This window comes from Pipistrellus hanaki (genome assembly GCF_964339955.1).
Source record: "Pipistrellus hanaki genome assembly, chromosome: 3".
NCBI lineage: Eukaryota > Metazoa > Chordata > Mammalia > Chiroptera > Vespertilionidae > Pipistrellus > Pipistrellus hanaki.
Genome location: NC_140505.1, coordinates 63277621 through 63295832, shown reverse-complemented (window position 1 = coordinate 63295832; position 18212 = coordinate 63277621). Strand labels below are relative to the sequence as shown.

Genomic DNA, 18212 nt, shown 5'->3' with positions numbered 1-18212 from the left:
GGGGAGGGGAGGGAAGGAGAGGGGAGGGGAGGGGGGAGGGGAGGGGAGGGGAGGGAAGGAGAGGGGAGAGGAGGGGAGGATAGGGGAAGGGAAGGGAGAGGAAGGGGAGGATAGGGGAGGGGAGGGGAGAGGAGGGGAGAGGGGAGGGGAGAAGAGGGGAGGAGAGGGGAGGGGAGGGGAGGGGAGGGGAGAGGAGGGGAGAAGAGGGGAGGAGAGGGGAGGAGAGGGGAGAAGAGGGGAGGATAGGGGAGGGGAGGGGAGAGGAGGGGAGAGGGGAGGGGAGGAGAGGGGAGGAGAGGGGAGGAGAGGGGAGGAGAGGGGAGGGTAGGGGAGGGGAGGAGAGGGAGAAAGAGTTAGTTCATGGGAGGAATATGAGAGTTGGAATTGGTAAGTAGCAGTTTTCATAAGTTGCAGGCAAGGACCGCTTGTTGATAGTAGAGAAGAAATATTTGTTGCTGTGATAAGTGATATGTGGGAGCCCTCCCTTCATGGATTTCTGACTCCAGTGTTGAGTTAGGATTTCTTAACACATTTTCCACACCATATTTTCAGGAGGTGCTATTAAGGACAAGTTGGTCCATGTTCAAATACTTGCACAGCTAATGGTGGTTGAAAGTTCTGGGCCCTGTAGAAAGGAGAGGAATTTAAAGCTTGGTCAAGTCAAATGAACAGATGGTTTGCTCAGATTGTTCGTGGGTACAAATAGTTAATCATTAATGAAGCACTGAATGGGAATTTGGAAAGTCTGTATATGAACTTTTAACAGGTAAGAAAGAGAGGCATCTGTGAATCTTATATGTCATATGGAAGGAGGTGGTTGTTTTCAGTAAGTAATTTCTGTAAACATATTTGACATATTGATTCTGCAAAAGACTGAATTGGATCTAAAGGCTACTTAGGCCTTGGTCCTGGCACCTGCTAGAGAATTGTCACAGCAGAATCAGAAGGTAGTCATGGCTTTAGGAGATTACATGGGTGCCTTCTGCCATGCCTGCATTTGGGGTACCAACATACATGCAGAGGTGCAGAAGTTGCTGATGGAAACTCCCTCTATTATTGTGGGCACCCCAGGACATGTGTTTGACATGCTTAATCACAGATACCTGTCTCCCAAATGCATCAAGATGTTTGTACTGGATGAAGCTGATGAAATGTTAAGTTGTGGGTTCAAGGACCAGACCTATGACATATTTCAAAAACTCAACAGCAACACCCAGGCGGTATTGCTGTCAGCTACAATTCTTTCCAATGTGCTAGAGGTGACCAAGAAGTTCATGAGGGACCCCATTCAGATTCTAGTCAAGAAGGAAGAGTTGACTCTGGAGGGTATCCGCCAATTCTACATCAATGTGGAAAGAGAGAAGTGGAAGCTGGACACATGGTGTGACTTATATGAAACCCTAACCATCACCCAGGCAGTCATCTTATTGGCTCACTGAGAAGATGCATGCCCCAGTCTTCACTGTCTCTGCCATGCATGCAGATATGAACCAAAAGGAAGGAGATGTAATCATGTAATGTCCTTTAACATTGTTACTTTCCCCAAGCACAATGCTCATGAAGTTTAAAATTGCCAAAAGGAATAATTGAATAAATTATTCATTTTTATAACTTATAGTGTGATATGTATGACTCTATAGAAATATATATATATATATATATATATATATATATACACACACACATATCCTTTTTTATGTGTTAATATTTATATTTACATGCCTGTTTATTTGTATCTTTTGAAAAAGTATGAGCTGTTCAATTGTTTAACATGTCTAATTGTATAAGAATAACCTATGATTATAGTATATTCATCATCCATGCCTTGTGACCACAATATGCCAGTGTCACTCTTAATGTATTATGACAATAAAAAAATACACTTATCCCATACTCCAAATGCTCCTTTGCAGAGCAGTTCTTTTTACTGAGAGTCATTAGAATGCAGATATCATGATTGTATTATACATCCCCAATACTGAAGCTATATCCTACATAATAAAGAGGTAATATGCAAATTGACCCTCACTCCAACAAACAAGATGGCTTCCCCATGTGGTCAAAGATGGCTGCCCTCATGTGGACACAAGATGACCACCACAAGATGGCCAACAGGAGAGGGCAGTTGGGAGAGACCAGGCCTGCAAGAGAGGGCAGTTGGGGGTGATCAGTAGAGCAGGGAAGGGCAATTAGGGGTGACCAGGCCTGCAGGGGAGGGCAATTGTGGGCAACTAGGCCAACAGGGGAGAGAAGTTAGGGTCAATCAGGCTGACAAGGGAGGGAAGTTAGGTATGACCGGCCCAGCAGGGAAGTTAGGCAGTGATCAGGCTGGCAGGGGATTGGTTAGGGGTGATCAGGCTGAAAGTCTAAGTTTTTAGGAGCTATTTGGCAGACAGGCAGAAGAATGGTTGGGAGCCAGCAGTCCTGGATTGTGAGAGAGATGCCCCAGATTGGAGAGGGTGCAGGCTGGGCTGAGGGATATACCACCCCCCTTTCATGCATGAATTTTGTGTACCGGTCCTCTAGTTTTAATATAATATTCTGTATTTGTCCTCATATGCCATATGTACCGTATTTTCCGGCGTACAAGATGACCCCCCTAATTTTACAGTTAAAACATAGGTTTAGGCCTATATTCGCTGTATAAGACTACCCCCCACTTCAAAGAAAATACTTTGCCATCAAGATCTGCAGGTAATTTTTGTGCAATTTTGGTCTTTTGCCCCCGATTTTCGGTTGACTTTTTTTCTTTTCAAAAGTCATCTTATATGCCAGAAAAGATGGTATTTTTAAGCTGCTTTATTGCATACACACATAACAAAAAACACTTATTTTATTTCCTATCTCTTTGAATATAAGTGATCACCTAATCCAACCAAGCACAGAAATTCTATTTACTTTATCAGCTATTGGAATCCTCCTGGTCAATATGACCTCAGGGGCATCTTATAAGAATTTTCAATAAATTAATTTCAGGGTCATAAATAAAAAGAAAGCAAAGGGGAAGTGATGATATTACTTTGTCTGGACATTTTTTAAAGTCTATATAATGTGAGACCAAAGCAGCTGGTGGGAGAAGTCATACTCTAAGGAATTAAAGGAAAGAGTGTGAGAACTCTAATATATCACTAGTGAAGTTAGTTTTCTTCTAAAACTGTGTTCATGCAAGTTAACAATATTCTTTTATTGTATAAGCAAATCTGAATTGGAGATTTTATTACTAATGGCCAAAGGCATCTTATACGATATGCTATATTTTATTACAGTCCAATAAAATTAAAAAAACTCTTACTATTATTTCTAAAAATATGTGAATATGTGTTATTTGCTCTTTTCCAAGTTAAAAATGAAATATCTCTTAGATTAGTAATATAATTTTAAAAAAAATAAAATAAGAATGTATTAACTTAGCAAAAATATCCCAAGAGATGAAATTAAAGACATGCCCACTTACTGATAAGAGTTAATTAAATATTTTTGGTAACCAGGTTAGTGATTCAACACTGGGTATACATTTAATGAATAGAGAGAAATTACTATAGAAAATGTTAAATATAAACATTAGTCTGTTCTTTGTGCTATATCTAAGTATGATTTTATATTGCACATTCTTTGTGCTATATCTATGTTTTTATATTGCACATATGTGAGGAAAATTAATAATGTTGACTTTTTATTAAATAGTCTTTCAAATAAACTTGCGCAGTCGGAAGTCCTAAGAGAATGGAATCAAAAGCAGGCTTCATTCCATGAGGAGGGAGGTGTTTTAGGGATATCAGGATCTAAAGTCACTGCTGGCTCACATTAACTGCCCCCTTGTTGAAATTTCAGAGTTAACATGAAACCTGAATACTGAAAAAGCTGGTAAGCATAGGGAGTTACTTACATGGAATAGGAGATACTGAAAGGAATAGATACATCAAGTTATTCAATCAAGATTACGTCTTGAAAACCTAACATGCTGCAGGAACTGTTATGAACCTGGGGACACAATCATATGTATTAGGTATTATTTATTCTCTCATAGAATTTACATTCTGTGGGAGGGAAAAAATCAGTTACTAGGACTTGTTTCACTTAGCAATTTGTTCTATACGCACATAAAGGAGTAATGGTGGGATAGGAACTACGTGAATATGAATAGAACGGTTAGGCGGAAAATAATATCTGAGAGATGACAGTTGTGTTGGATTCTGAAAAACAAGCAGAGCCTCGCCACAGAAAGACATCCAAGCATGATGCAGCAGAAATATTGACAGTTATAAAGGCATGAGAGTAGTTAAAGTTTGCCTTGGCAACCAAAACAAAGATTGCCAGCAAGGCCAGGATATTTTGAACAAGTGAGGTTGTGATTCTAAATGCCATTTAAGGTAAATTTGGGATGTGACAGAAAATTTTCATAATGAGGAGTTAGGGTAATATTCAAACTGAAAAATAAAAAAGCCATTGGAGATATATTAGAAGTACAGTGGCAAATTTTAAAAAAATATCAACCTTGGTGCTTAACTGGGAATCCTTGCCTACACTAATAAAAGATAAATATGCAAATTGACCATACCTCCACTACACCCATCAGCCAATCCAGAGTGAGTGTGTCAATTAACCCAACAAATAATGGAAGATTAATTTGCATATACAGGTGCATTGTGGCCAGGTGGGGTGGGATGCCTGCGATAAGGGGGAGGGTTGTGGTGGGGATGGAGCTACAGAAATGTTGTCCCAGCCTGGAGCAAAGACATGCAGGCTCCAGGGCTGCTGGGAGGAAGACAGGGGAATGAAGCCCTATTCTTACACAAATCTTCATGTAACGGCCTCTAGTAAAGAGATAATAGCTACATGAGTGCTAAAATCATTTGGACTATAATATAGGAAGTGAATAAATTCAGGATATCTTTGGGAAATGTCTATCAAAGGATTTTTCAAGGATTTGATTTAGAAGAAGTGGAAAGAGAAGAAACAGAATGACATTTAAATCTTGTGTGTGTGTGTGTGTGTATGCACATCTGGAAGTATGCAATTCCCATTTGTAAAAATGGATAAAATAACAACAAAAAATGAGGCATTAGGAGAATCTCGACTTATCTTTATTTTAAGTGTATCCATTTCTACATATAGTATGGTAATTATTCTCTTTCCAGAAAAGTCTATGAAGAGGATTGCTGATATAAAAAATGACAATTATAATCAATCTACGATTCCTAACATGGGTCCAAGGATTTCAATTATTCCTAGCATCTATCCATTAGTCTTAGGAACAGATTTCCTGAATTTACCTGGGCACATGGTTGCCCGCCTAAAGAAGAGGTTATCATCCTCCTCTATAGCAATACGTGAAACTTCTAGGTTATCTCATTAAGGATACCCAAAAGCGCATCCTCTCCCACCCTTCTTGCTGGTTATGAGATAACAAGATTGCTCCCTGGTACTCTGAGGGGAAAGCAAAATGTTGAAATCAGAGCCAACCTGCCAGCTCACTAACCTTAGCTCATCTGATAACCTTTGGAATTTAAATTCCTGGAAGGTCCAGGACCCCTTTCTTCCATATTATAATTGGGTGGTTGGGGTAAACTTTCTGTTATTCAAATCATAATGTTTTTGAGAATGTGTTATTTTAACTTGCAGTTTTAATAATAAATGCATATTTCCTAGAAAATCATACCTACAAATAACATTTGTGAAAGTTTTAATAAGCATATAAGATGGACATTTGAATTATGGGGAGGAGGGGACAGGGCCAGAATGACATGGGCTACTGTGGGAAACCTTAACATGACCCGCGTGATTAGGGCCCACACAGGGTCTGGTTTCTGGAGAGACTAGAATGAAGAGAGAGACTCAAAAAGTTAATTTGGGACAAATGGGGGGCCAGGCGGGAGTCAACCTCTAGTGGGAAGACTACCACTGGGCTCTGGCCTAGCTATCCCTTTTATTGAGGCTGCTATGGGATACACCCATTACCTTTAAGCAGCTTTGGAAACACTCATAGCCCTTAGGCAGGTAATAAGCGGATTATCATATCAGTAAGGATTTACATGATTACAAGATGGGGAAGTGGCCTCAGTTACTATTGTCTCAATTAGATAGGGTGTGGTTGGCTCTGACCTTTCAGAGCTTCAAGGTTGACCAGCCTCTTTCTATTAGTGAGACAATGATTGGTTTCTGGCAGGCTACCAACTGAAAAATGGAGTAGAAAAATAATTTTATTCATCACCCCCCCTCCCCCCCAATGGGTTAAATTGATACTGTGTGAGTACATTGTTGAATGGGAAGGAATGTGAAATAATGTCCATATGCCATAAGAATCATTGCTATAATAAATGTTGCTTACAATAGAACTGGGATAGGGAAGTAGTACTATGTATGCAACACATGTTTTCAAAGCTTCATCTAAATTCAGAAATAAATGTCATAGTAAATCAATCAGGAGGTTAATGAGAACCAGAAAAAAATATGAATTAAGTGTTGGTATCTTTCCTCAAACCAAAGACTTCAAATACTTTTTTCAGGATTCTTTTGCAAAATGCTTAAGATGCATTTTAGTGGCATTAGTGAGGATATAAAAGTCTAGGATAACTTCATGTTGCAAGTTGGATACCCTGCAAGTTTTTGAATCCTATATATAATTCTTAAAAGGGGCATTTTACTTGCTTTTGCACAGCAGCCAAATAGGAAGCATGTTTGAATAAGCAAATTAAAAATGTATTCACTATATATCCTCTGAAAGAAAATGAAGCAGATGCAATATGCCCTCCTTATTTCAAAAAAATAAATAGCAATCAATAAAGCTGGCATCTCATATTTTAAAAGTTTAATCAAAGTCACCAATTTCAACTTTATAGCCAAGCCAAATTATTAAGTTAGTAAGAGACCAATGGCCTATAAAAACCCTCACAAAAATATATTTAATGCAAAGAAATTTAATTTAGTCGAAGAATAATGAGAAACAAAGCTAAAGCATTTTATTTGCATTGCACTTCAGTTAAATATTAATATATCAGTGTCCTGGTACTTTCCTGATGTGGAAATAAAAGTAGGCAACCGTAGATCTGGGTCTTCCTTCCTTAGTGTAAATTGTTTCCAGAAAGTGGCTATTCAGTCAGTGTCTTCATTTTCCAAATCAAGTCAGAAATGTAATAACTAAGGACACAGTTAAGTTTGTCAGGAGGAAGATAAAAGTGAAGTAAAAAAAATAAATACTACAAATTAAAAAATTTGAAATAGTAATATTTAAATTTATAGTTGTAAATAATTAATAAATGTTTTGCCTAGCAGATTTTCTGATTCATTGTATATTCTTTGTAAAAAAAAAAAAAAAAAAAAAAAAGGGGGGGGGGGGCCTAAAAGGAAAGAGGAAAAGGGAAAAGTTAGAGGAAAAGAAAGCAAAAAAAACAACAACACACAAAACATCCTTTGGAAAAAGGAAAATTGGAATATCACCTATAATTTATTCCATTCTCTTGTTATTAAAAATTGGAATGATCAGTCTACAGTTCAGGTGAGAAATGTTGCTAGTTTGAGCCACTACTTCTGCCTTGCATGTTCCAGTTGTAGCTTTGAAGCAGCAAGGCTTATAGGAGCAAATACTGGAACTGATGTCCTAATACAAGTATACTTTCAGTCAGCTGGGTCAAGTGAAGTCTAGTGCTTTGTTTTTGCCATAACAGAGAAAAGCAGCAAAAGATTTTCTCCTCTGTGGGTCGGCGAGAACCTGGAGAACCAGTTTGGAGCACTGCAGTGAGGACAACAATGAACTGATTACATGTAAGCTATGGGGTTAGAGACTTGTGGACTCTATGTATACTATTATCCCTTTAATTTGTCACTCAAACTATACTACTTTGGAGGTAAATTAATAATTAAATTAATAGAAGACAATTTCCCTGAGCTGGAGTCCTTAGTTGCAAACTAGGAATCCATAGAATTCCAGGCCAGAATAAGAAGTCATGCTTAAGGATCGCCATGACATCAAGAGAAAAATCTTGCATCTTTTATGTAAAAAATACCTAATATCTACAGAGAAAAATGAATATATATTTTTAAAAGGAAAAAAAAAAAAGACTACCTAACATTATATGTTTCTTTTAGGGCATTAAAAGAAAAAAAGGTTGTATGTACATGAGATTGCCAAGAAGTAAGCTCTGAAATAATCTTCTTTTTGAGAATCAACTTGAAAGTATGAGAAATGTAGCGTGGGTCTCTAGAATTAAAGGAACAATGACTTATCATCATTTCAACTGATAGCTTGCCTTATGTTATAGTAAATTATCACTTTGGTTTTGTATCTGGCCAACATTTCAGTCCCTTGACTCCCTTAGTTTGTAATCAGGATACAGATAACAAACCAAATCTATTATCTGCATGAATATTAAAAAAAATTAATATGAATAGCCCTGTATATAAACTTATTTTTATCTTAATTTCTCAAGCAATTTAATTCTGATTCAGGATATGTTAGTTATAGATCTTACTATTAACATCAGAGGTTTTTCATATTTTTTTCTCACTTTGCAATCAATAAATGCAATTAAAAGCCTGAATTTTCTAGTATCTTATATTTTATGCTCTTAAATACAGGCAACTTCACATGCATAATTTTTCGTTTTAGCATATTTACTCAGTTTTATTTGGGAGCCGTGGTTAAAATATAAAATAAGCGTTTCAATGTTTATGTAATTCATTTCTAATTGTAACCTTAAACTATTTAGTTAATCATGTAATTCAGTAAAAAGCCAAGGACTAACAGCTTTTAAACAAAAGCTATTCTAAAATATTTTATTTCATCTAAGAACATGTTTCTCACCACTTATCCCACAATCTGCTGAATGCTATTTTTCTTACTTTCGTATTTTGACAGTTTTTTTATATACCTTATGAAGCTAAACAAGGTTGAGATTGAAAAAATCTATTATCATATTAGCTAACAATTTTTCCAAGCAGAATTGTGTATAAATGTCAACTGGTAATAAAATATGCTTGTTAGGCATATGTGAGACTTAAGAAATAAAGAAAACACCAGTAATAATTAAAAAATAAAATTGATAAAAATGAATGTATTAATTAAATATAAAATAACATGTAAATACTACAAAATCATCCATCCTTTGTATGATTTTGTAATATCTAAATATACCATTAATTTTATATAACTTAACATAACAGTTGTGATGGCTTCCATATATATCTAGATAACTCTAATTTCAAGTAGAAGAGAGGCAATAGAAGTATTAGGAAAAAGAAAACAATTTTTGAAATACCAATTTATTTTATAAATGAAAAATATAAACTGCAACCATACCTTTGACATGAGTATATATCAAAATCTTTCCTCAAATGTGGACTGAAGCCTGAATTGTTACTTGCAGGCCTGATTATAGTGCAAGGAAAAACCAATAAAAATTGTAACACTATACTTGTTATAGGCATGTTTCTCTAAATAGTATTGATTTTGAAATATTGGTAAAAATGACAGCTTGTAGATATGAAACTATTGCTCCAAATATAGTGCAAGTATTTTTCTCTAAGTGAACTGGTTAGCTATAATTTGCTGAAGTGATTTAATTTGATTAATAAAATTAGAGATAGTACTGATTCCTATTCATTGCTATACTTGACATATTAAAGATAGTTGTAAACATGGTGGAAAATATTTTTATGTGCTCAAGGAGAACGAACTCTGTCATGTAAAGTTTATTAAAATCAAGGTAATTGATATCACAAGAGCACTGTACATACCTAGGTTGGTCCACAAACACCAACCTCTGCTAATATTACTGTAGTTTATAAGGACAATTTTTTATAATTTTAAATACTTTAAGCACAATATATCCAACAGGTTAAAAAGTTTATTAAATCCAAAAGAACATTCATGGACAATAATATAATAACATGACTTCAATACCATATATTTTTAAAGAAAAATATTTTGTTAAGGAATGCAGCTATTCTTTTAATAATCTCAACTTGCCTCTATTGAATTACTATATTACATGTAGTTGACCAATATATAAAAACTACAGGCTAAATGCATGAATTCATGCATCAGTGGAGTCCCTTGGCCTGGCCTGTGGGATCGGGCTGAAACCAGCTCTCCAATATCCCCCAAGAGGTCCTGGATTGTGAGAGGGTGCAAGCCAGGCCAAGGGACCCCACCAGAGCATGATCAGGGCCAGGGAGGGACACAGGAAGTTGGCCAGCTGTGGAGGGACCACAGGAAGGCTCCAGGGCATGTCTGGCTCATCTGCTTAGTCCCAATTGGCTGGACCCCAACAGAAAGCTAACCTAGTGGTTGGAACGTCTGCCCCCTAGTGGTCAGTGCACATCATAGCAAGCTGTTGAGTGGCCTGAGCATATCATTAGTATATTATACTTTGATTGGTTGAATGGCCAACCAGACAACTGGACACTTAGCATATTAGGCTTTTATTATATAGGATATTTTTTATGTTGCTAATATTTTGTCTAAGAAAAAAGTAAAAAGTGGCATATTTGTTTAAATGTAAATGAGTAAAAAAGCGTTAATTGTTGTGCATATATGTAACCAAAACAGCAAATAAAATTAATGACATGGTAATTTATAATTAATTTTTAAATTAAAACTTTTCTCTAGTTTAAGAATTAGAGACGTCATTGTTAGCGTAGATATGGAAATCTTGTTACATTTCAGACTTGTCTTTTTTTTTTTCCTGTTTTATTTATGACAAGGGTGAGTGGATACTAAATCAACATATCAAAGCTTGTGTTTTCCAGGATTGTTGGTTCAGAGGCACAAATACAAATACAACATGGAACAGGTTAGCCCAACAAGGAGAATAGACTAACATTTATACAACAATTCTAAAACATTCTGTTTAATGTTACCATACTAATTTTGGGGAAATAACAGCTCAAATGAGAAATTGTCCTGGAAACCAAGAACATATTTAATTATGAAGAGAACTATACTTGTTCTAAATATAATATATGCTATGTAGTAATAATGAAAATATTTTCCCATATTTATGGCTATTAACTTAGAAAATATTTAATGGTGAAGAGATGCATTTAGTTTGAAGGAAACCTATTCACCAATTTATTTTTTAATTCTATTAGTGTTTTCTAAGACTCGGGAACTAAGGTGAATAAAAGAAGACTATGACCTGACTTTTATTCTTAACAATAACACTACATCTTTCATGAATCAAATATTTACTTAATACTGACTAATTGCATTCTCTTCTTAATTCAAGTCTTAACTCAGTTTCAGAGTCATATCCTTTGGGAAACCTTCTCAGACTTCACTGGGATGGGTTTGTGGCCTTCCAGAGTGATCAAAGAGTGGTATTCTCTGAAATTCCTTAGAATATAATCACTCTGTTGTCTAATTTTACTTAACTCTGCTATTGAATTGTCTAAACATTTAAAAGATACCATTAGTTTCCATATTAGTATTCCACCATTTTAGTCCACTGTCAGTGCCTCTCAAATATAATGGATATATAAATCATGATGGGAGCACATGGAAATGCAGATTCTGATCCAGTATTTCTGGAATATAGACTGCAATTCTGATTTCTATTTTGATATTTATGCTGCTGATCTGTGGACCACAATTTTAGTACCAAGGCAGTAGATGTTATTAAATTATAAACCATTTAATGATTTATGAAGATGAGAGATAAAAATATTAAAATTTAGTGGATAAATTAGAAAGAAAAGTGATTTAAAAAAGGTACAAGAGCTTAATAAAGTCAAAGATGAATAGAAAATGAAGGATGTAAAGATGAAAAAGTTCTGAATGAAGTTCAATAGAAATATAGCTTATTCTATCTTATAGTTTGTGTAAACGTCCTAAGAATGAAATGGGTCGAATGCCACGATAGTAAAGTGTACTCTTTCAATATCCATTCATGGAGCAAATATTTATTGAGCATCTACTAACTGTCAAGGTGTTTTCAAGACATATTTTGAACTATGAAATCTCTGTTCTCATGGGGAAATAGTGGATAAAAAACAAGTAAATAAGCAATATGTAATGTAATATTAAGTAGCAGCAAATGCTACTAAAAATTGCAGCATAAGAATAAGAGAAATAAATGGAATAGCCATTTATTTTTAATAGCTTGATCGAAATAAAATTCATAAACAATTGAGTACACCAATTAAAGTATTTAATTCAATGGCTCTTGGTATTTTCAGAGAGCTGTATATCTATCGTATTACCATAATCAATTTCAGAGCAGCTTCATTACTTCAGAAAGAAATCCTACAGCCCTTAGTTGTTATGGTACCTAATGGGGACCCGGCTCAAAGCTGGTCAGGGTCAGGGTTCATGGCGTCATGCAGAAAATATTTTAAAACACGGATCCAGGTGATTTTGCTAGTATAATTATTAAAACTGGAGACGATGGAACAAAGGAAAGACTTAGGGCAAGAGAAGCACCAGGAGAGAGCCTGGGCGTGCTCTGCTTTGGCTCTCTAGAAACGTTACAGGAAAGAAGGGAGCCAAGGCTGGACTGCTTTCAGCTCACCGGACAGTCACAGAAAGCGGACCTTAGCGGCATGTCCAGGGAGTAAGATCAAGAAAAGCTACTGTGACCCCCTTGCTCCCCTTGTGAGTCTCAAGGGAACCCTTAGAGTTTAGGAGAAAGGAAGTAAAAAGCTCATGCCCAAGAACAGGCATGGACATGCTCCCGAGAGAGCCCACATACTGCTATCCTTTGTCTTGAGGGTTTTATTTAGCTTCTGTGGGCAAGAATCTTAGGAGAGAGTTTCAGTAGAATATTCATCAGTTTTCCAGGTGTGTCCTTCAATATGCTAATACATCAAAATGAGTGGACAGGGAAATTTTGGAATATTCTTTGGTATTCTTTACCATTTTACTTTTATCTTTGTTCTGGCTCTAATTGGGTTTTTGTTATTTGTTCTCTGGACTTCATTCTTCCTTGGGTCTGGCTGGCACACATGACATGAATTGGGTCTCTGTCCTTTATCTCCTTGACCAGGGTGATTTAAGCTATTTGTTATCTGGTCAGAGAGGAAAGGTACAAACCATTGTTCTCAAGTGTCCTTGGTTAGGGAAGATAAGGTTTTGCAATTCACTAGCTGCCTACAAATTGGTCAAATTGCTTAGCCTTATTTAATTAGCTTGTCTCAGTTTCCCATTCCACTTGTCCTGGAATTTTCTTAGCTTATTACTTACTATCCTGCCTCAGTTATCCTTATCTGCCTTCTCCCTAGACAATGACTAAACTACTTTTTGTGAGGACAGACTTTTCTGTATAGGAAACAGTGAGCAGACACCTGCATGAGATTTATTTGCTTTTCAAATATCTAAATAACAGGTGTTCCCTGCTGGAGAAAGCACATGCAGCAAGACCTTGAGCTGGATGCAAGTCTGATACCTTCTGATAACACCTAGGAAATCAGGGACTGGAATAGCATGAGCAAGTGGAGCATCCAAGTATGCAGATTTGCAGGAAATCTGTGGGACACAGTGGGGAGTTTATCATTGTAATAGAAATAATGAGAATCCTTTGAATAAATTTGAACAAAGGGGCATGAGTTGTTATTCATTCACCTGACTTCATCTGTCTTTGGATTTAACTGGCACTAATGGCATTAACTGGGTCTCTGTCCTCTACCTCCCTACCCAGGGTAATTTAAGCTATTTATTATCTGATCAGTTATTATTTTACAGATATGTTTGCCAATTCTGTCCCGGGATATACTATAATGGTAAAAAAATGATGTTGCCTGAGACTAGAAGCACAGTTGAGGAGATCTTCATACATATATTCACAATACATATATATGATAAATGTAAAGGTACAGACTATAAAATGTTGAAAAAAAATATTAAAATAGTTTTGCATTGGAGAAATCTGTCTACTTATCTGAGTACAGATTCTGGAAAGAACAGAGTGAATAAATGAAGATTCTAAGAGCCATCTAATTTAGGTATCTCCCAACTACAGCCAACCAATCAAGCCTAAACCAGTTTTGCAAAAGCCCATGAACTACAAAGTATCGTTATATTTTTGAATAGTTGTTATATAAGAACAGTTGATCCTCATTACTCCTGGATTCTGTTTTTGTAAATTTGTCTACATACGAAAAGGTATCTGTACCACCACAATTGGTACTGAAGGCACTTTAACAGTCATTTACAGACCTGCACGTGTACAGAGCTCCCAAGGTACCAGTCATCCATGCGCATGTTTCCAACTAAGGTTGAACAAGGTAACATACTGACTTTCTGTTCCAAATGTTGTTTCATCCCAGGCCTATTTACTGTGCATTTTGTGGGTGATTTCTCCATTTAAAATGGCCCGTGGAGCAGTACAAATGTGCTGTTCAGTGTTTTAAAATGCAAGAAGATTCTGATGTATTTTATGGAGAAAACACATATTTTAGATAAGATCTGTTCAGGCATGAATTATAGTGCTGTTGGCTGTGAGATCAATGTTAATGAATCACCAGTATACATTAAATAAGGTATCTTTAGACAGAAACACACAAAAAACACGTTCACATATTGCATGATTGGTAAAACTGTTGTGATCAGAGGCTCACAAATGCCTAAACTTTTATTTCCTCTCGGAGCAGCGATTCAGTCATTGCTAACTCAGTGTCTGTGGAGACTGTATAGAATAAAACAACTGCAGATCACGAGAACTGCCCATAACTATACAGTACTCTCGCTTTGCTGCCTGACCAGCAAAGCCTAAAATAATTACCACTTATTACTTTACAAATATATTTCTCAATCCTGTCTCAGGATACAGTTCATCAGTAAAAAAAGACGCTTCCTTAAACTAGAGTGGTAGATGTGAAGATCTTGAGACGTTTATACGCTATAAATCTATAATAATGAAAGCATAATATTTTATTAGACTGTAATATTTTCTGGACAACCTTCCGGACATCCTTCAGACGACCTTCCGGACGAAGCTGGGCTCCAAGGGAAGCCTGGGTCCCGGGCGCCTGAAGACAGACAGAGAGAAGCCTGGTTCTTGGGTGCCAGAGGGAAGCTGGTGCCAGCAGCTGGGGTAAGGAAGGCCTACTCTTGCATGAATTTCGTGCATCAGGCCTCTAGTATACATACAAGTATATGACGAATTAAAAGGTAGAGACTATAAAATGTTAAAGAACATGCTTACTGTATACAGTATACATAAATTCAAATATTCAAAGATACATAGATATTGGTACTGACAGCTATCTTTTATGCACATTGTCTAATTTAATTCATTAGATATTGCTATGATAATGTGTCATAATATTGTACTTCAGTCTAATTCTACATATAGTATTTATTTTATGGTTTACTACTGTTTCTGATGCAAGCTTTCTAGCCATATACATAATCCTAAATTTTATTGAAAAAAACCATGTTTTGCTGGACTGCATTATAGTTACAACAGTCATTTTGTAACTTGGACAAGGTTTAAAACTTCACATAGTTACTCTGATTACTTTTCTTTAATTTATCTTAACTCGTTGAATGATACACACACTATCCTTGGCAGAAAAAGAAAAAGTTGCCCTTAGAAGATTAGTCAGGAGTTTGTAGGATGATGCCAGTCACCAGAAGGTCCCAATTATTAGAATATTTCACTCATTCATTTATTGATAGAGTCGTAATTGTGTACTCACTTTGTAGTGAACTAACTATCCAGAGATTAATTAACATATTAGTAGTGGTAATGATGGGCTGATAGAATATTTGTAATGAAGTTTTGATAAGTCTTTATGATTGTCCTTGAGATATACGTAAGAATAAGAAATCAAGATGACTCTTCTTTTTCTGAAAAGAAAAGTTTAAAAATGAAAATTATTTTATCCAAATATAGTCTTAGAGGAAGTAACCTACAGAAAGTCTTATACAAGTCTGTATCTGATGGAATGTGGGTATATTTGTCCAAAATTCAAAAGACAGTTTTAGAAAGGAGATAAATATTTGGAATATATCATAAACATAAATGAGGAACATATGTTGAGAGTCCATAAAAGAAATATGCAAAAGGATATATTTCTCACAAAAGGAATAAGAAATAAATAATGTGGGATAGAGGTTATACTTGATAAATCACTAAATAATTTACTTAAATTAACAACACATATTTATTGCTGACTTTTTTGAGTTTATTAATAAAAAATACCAATTTTTAAAATATTTTTATTGATTTTTTACAGAGAGGAAGGGAGAGAGATAGACAGTTAGAAATATCAATGAGAGCAACATCGATCAGCTGCCTCCTGCACATCCCCTACTGGATATGTGCCTGCAATCAAGGTACATGCCCTTGAGTGGAACTGAACCTGGGACCCTTCAGTCCGCAGGCCGATGCTCTATCCACTGAGCCAAACCGGTTTTGGCAGTATTTTTTTTTAAAAATTAATTTTGCGGAAATAAAATACATATTTGCCAGTGAAGGGGAAATGATTATGGGTGTACAATAATATGGTAAAAAAAAAAAAAAGGCTTTAATATTTTATGAAGAAAGTAAATAATCCTGTAGTTGCCTATGGTTGCACTACTAAATCATCTTACTTTGATGCCTCATTTCGTCTCATAGTGTCCCAATCCAGTGCGTTAGAAAAATTATTTTGTTCATTTATTGATAGAGTTGTCATTTGCTCTCCCTTTGTAGTGCATTAAATTACCAGAGCTACAGAAGCACAGTTGAAGAGACATTTTGTGATCTTTACCTTTTGAGTCATCTGAATCCCTAAAATATTTGCTGCATCATTAAATATTTAATTTTAAAAATGGAGCATGACATATCTGTGTACTTTTAATACATTGCTTCTGCAAGTAATAATATATGATGTTAAACAGTTGTTTGTTTGTTTTTTTTCAGAATATATAGCTACTAATTTTAGAATGCTGTTTTTTGGGTTAAATTCATAATATCAACACCATATAGTAAGAAGTACATATTAGCTAAACTAATCTATCTTTCCTCAATTCAGTTCAAAACATTATTTTGGCAATATTTTAAAATTCTCAAAAGCACCCAGTTTTTATTTTTCTTCAATGTTCATACCCATCTTTATTTATAGCGAATTTTGTTATCCTAGTAAACAGGATAATCAAAATTCTTTGAACTGTTTGATCAAAGATGCAGCACACATTAATGCCAAAAGTGGAACAGGATGAACAGGAAAAATGCCTCCATCTGTGTTTTATTGTTGTCAATGTTAACTTTGTTCATTTTTTTATTGTGTGAGATCATCTGAAACCCATCCAGTTTTTTAAATCCTGACACCCACACCTAGCAGGAGTATTTGATGAGGCTGGATGTATGGATATGAGGGAAAGAGACTGAGATCAGAGATCAGATTGGGGAAGAAAGGAAAACACGCACAGTGTGGAAGCAACAACTTTCTATTGAGACCGAATGACACATTTTGCATGTTATTCCTGATTAATGAGAAAACTTTCAGAAACTGCTTTTGTTCCTTGTAACATCTCTAGTTTTGTACTGAAATTTAGATCTATTATCCAGTAATTTCAATAATTACTTTCTAAGCATTTAGCAATTCATCACAATGTTCTACGTGTTCCCTCCTAAATTCACTCATTATGAGGCTGGTTTTGCTTAATTTATTCTCTAACATTTCATTAAAATAAATTAAATTATATGTTCTCATTAAAATGAAATGAGAACCATTATCATGAGATTTATAAAAGAACATTTTCTAATTTCTTCAGTAGTTTTATTTATTAATATTTTCATACCATTTTCCTTAATGCTATTATTTTTACTAGAAGTATGTATCTTTTTATTGCTTTATAATATTCTATCATAAATAGTTACCAAAACACCAATACATTAAAAGTTCCACTTTCTTTTAATATTTTTATCATAGATATTTATTCTAAAATTTTAAATAGGGTCTTCACTCACTATAATACAATAATGCAATCTATTTTTGTGTATTTAACATCTTCCAATTATCAACATGCAGATCCAAGAAACTCTTCTGTTTTAATTTGATCATGCTCTCAGTACCAGATTTACATTCTAATTTATTCAATACTCATATTCTGAAAACTAAAATTAAGGACAAATGTACTAATACTAATACTCCTATTAGAATTCTAAAGAATCATAATCACTTGCAAAGTTAAAATAAAAAAAAAGTGTTTTTGTTTTTTTGGGTTTTTTTTTTGTGTGTGTGTGTGAGAGAGGCGTGGGGGAGAGAGAGAGAGAGAGAGAGAGAGAGAG

At 35.4% G+C, this 18212-nt stretch overlaps 1 pseudogene across 1 annotated transcript in view; it reads left to right on the top strand.

Moving 5' to 3' along the window:
• Window positions 1-1518, top strand: part of LOC311619645 (eukaryotic initiation factor 4A-I-like) — a 130964-nt pseudogene extending 129446 nt beyond the window's left edge. Inside the window, exon 2 of the transcript in view lies at window positions 832-1518. The product of the transcript in view is annotated as a eukaryotic initiation factor 4A-I-like (transcript). The remainder of the gene's footprint in view (window positions 1-831) is intronic.
• Window positions 1519-18212: the final 16694 nt, after the last annotated feature.